We start from the raw sequence: 3,201 nt of genomic DNA, 5'->3' as shown, positions 1-3,201 counted from the left end.
ACACACACACACACACACACATACACACATACACACATACACACACACACACACGGACAAATTTATATTATTCCACAATCTTCAATTTATCATCAGATAAAGAAGCTTTAATCATAACAGATTGCCGTAACAGCACTCCCTACCAGGTGCCTCGTCACTACTTGCTTCACTCGCATCAGCACAATAGCTACCACCACTATTATAGTCACTACCTACCATCGTCATAAATTTCACACAAATATGTGAAACTTAATTCTTATCAAAAATTAACATGCGCGAATAGAAATTTACAACCATTTCTCTTTCACCAAAAATCCTCAGCTTTACTAAGGCTTAATGTGAAAGGTAAGAAGAAGATACATTTAATTTATATTATGTAGTATTCTGTTGGGCTTACCATCACTGTAGTCACTACCATTGTCATAAATGTCATACAAATATGTGAGGCTTAATATGTTTATTAACACATGACATGCGCGAATAGAAATGATATTTAAAGGATTTACAACCATTTCTCTTTAATAAAAAATCCCGAAGTTTACCAAGACATACTGTGAAAGGTAAGAAAAAGATATGTAGTATTCTATAGTGCCTATATGAGTAGTTGTCTTCCCAAAAGAAGAACAGAAGAAAAAGAGGCTGCACGGAGAAGTAGCAGTCTGAAATAGAAGAACAATAGACAATAACACTGGATAGAAAAAGGGCAAGGCAAAATGTATGTGAAAGGAAAGCAAGCATTCAGGGCAGCTAAGTGGATCAAGGAAACAAACAAACAAAAACAAAACAAAACAAAAAACACTCAAGAAAAACAAATAGACTAAAAACAAAGGGAGGACAGAAACGACGGATTGATCATTTACGACAATGACACCAAAAGAATTACAATGAAAGCACTGAATACGGAAACATGCAGGAGATTTTAAAAAGAGTAGATTGTAAGGCACAAACATTCACCAGGGGATTATTCTACTTACAAGCACGAAGGACTGTGGAGAACATTTATTTACTCCCATGTTCTTTCGATGGGCTTTGTGACAATGTAGGCCTTTCGACGACTATTGCAAACACCTTCTTGTCGTTCCAGTTTTTTCAAAAGTCACGATCCACACAATGCCTCCTCCTCCTCCTCCTCCTCCCAAGCACCGTGCGCTCGCCTCAGCCTCCGCTGCAGATCGATAAAAATGTAAGGTGAGTTATCCACAACTGACTGGCATTGTGTCTCATTGGGATTCCACTGAAACTTGCTGTTAAACCTGAGGGCAACTACTACTTTTAGTCTAATAACACAGTCAGTTGACTGCTGTGCTGTTGGGAATCCTCGCTTACCAAAATGAACGATCGATGACAACCTCAACGGGTTTATGTACAGTAATTAAATGTTGCACTCACAAGAGCTGTCCATCCATTCGGACCATCATTCCAATAGACACCACCATCATACTCATGTTACTAGCATCTTCTTACACAGTACGCCTTGCTAAAGTTGTAGACTCTTGAAAAAAGAGAACTGGGGTATAAATACTTTAAACAACATTAGTTATCGCCTGATTTAGTCAAGGAAAATTATTACTTATAAAATAATGCAATTGGCTCGCTGGTACATTTCTGCATTTTCTTTCTTATATATATAATTCAATTAAAGCACTTTTTAATAGCAAGAAGTTCATCATGTATACCTACGTTTTCGAATAAAAGCTCAAACTACATGCTTTAATAAAATTATAAATCACATGGATGAGTATGGTTTCCTTTACATTAAGAGAAAAAAATAAATGTCTAACGTTATCTGGAGATTGTACCAGGAGACCTCCATCATGTTGTGTCGCAACTTCTTCAAAAGAAATATTTCTAAGGAGTTTAGTACAATGCTGAAAGTCAATAGTCATTTAGAATCCATTTTCTGTTGTTGCCACCATATCCCAGTGAAGCGTTGAATTCATTGTGGGGGTCTTCAATTTAGCCAGGAAAAGGATCCTTCAACCGAGAGAAAGACAAAAAGAAATCGTCTTTGCAATGCGTCTCTTATCACAAACGTTGGCCTGCCTGCTGTGCTTGAATATTTTATCTCATGAGAGAAGAGGGTTGCTTTTTTAAGACTTCGGCCTACTCTGAGACGTTTTTTTCTGAGAAACCCAGTGTAGAAGAAGAGGAGAGGCTTACAGAGTTCAACAACTAGCGGCTTGGAGGGGAACACCCACCGCGTAGATCTAGCCACCCATTCACTATTACCCTCTGCGCCGCAGCAACGAAATCGTCTACTTCATTTACCATGTAAATACATGTAATTGTTACGTCTTCATCAGCCAGGAATTACTGCTTTGGAATAGGTCCTACCTTTCAAAAGATATAAAACGCTTGTTTTGAAACTTTCTTATGACAATTTTTCTCTTTTGGTAACTCGTGGCTGCTTCACCACGACAAGGTGCCTGTTCATATTACCCTGAGTATCCGACAGTTTCTGGCTGAGAAGAATATCCTGGTATTTTCTGACAAACCTCGCAACTGTTTCTTTGGCCAGAATCCCTAAATTTAATTTGCACGACAAAACAAAACAAAAAAACCCCCAAATTATTCGAAAGATTTACAAAATCACAAAAACATTCTACAAGACACTGTTGGTATTTCAAAATAAATCCAAACCATTAAAGCTATTATCCGACAAACTCGGCCAGGCTTTAAGTACAGAAGCGGAGAAGAACATGCAGGAAGAAAAAGGGGCATGGAAAAGAGCTTCGTGGAACACCAATTGGAATGATAGTGGGACAGAGGTGGAGTTGAAGTTTACATGGGGCCGGTGCAACAACGGATATTATCTGGCCTATCAGAACATTATGACAGTTGCAATAGAGTAGGCCTACTGGAAAACGATGTAAAAATAGATCTCATCAGAGCCTCGGCCAACATTAACTTCAGATATTATAAGGTCCTGAAGTTGTTACTCGTCATTCGTGCTGAAACATGTTGAACTCAGGTCAAACCTATTCTAGACCAATGACTTTCAGTTGATTTAATGCACCGATCACTCCTTCCACCGAAAAGGGTCTCAGCTAGTATTATTTTTAATTCCCTTTTCAGTGGCCCAGTTTCTGGCAGGTGCAAAAAAATAGTAATTTAAGAACGTGTGCGAGCGCGCTCGTGTGTGTGTGTGTGTGTGTGTGTGTGTGTGCGTGCGTGTGTGTGTGCGTGCGTGTGTGTGTGTGT

Source organism: Aplysia californica, unplaced genomic scaffold, assembly GCF_000002075.1.
Source record: "Aplysia californica isolate F4 #8 unplaced genomic scaffold, AplCal3.0 scaffold00006, whole genome shotgun sequence".
Classification (NCBI taxonomy): Eukaryota; Metazoa; Mollusca; class Gastropoda; order Aplysiida; family Aplysiidae; genus Aplysia; species Aplysia californica.
This window is presented reverse-complemented; position numbering follows the sequence as displayed.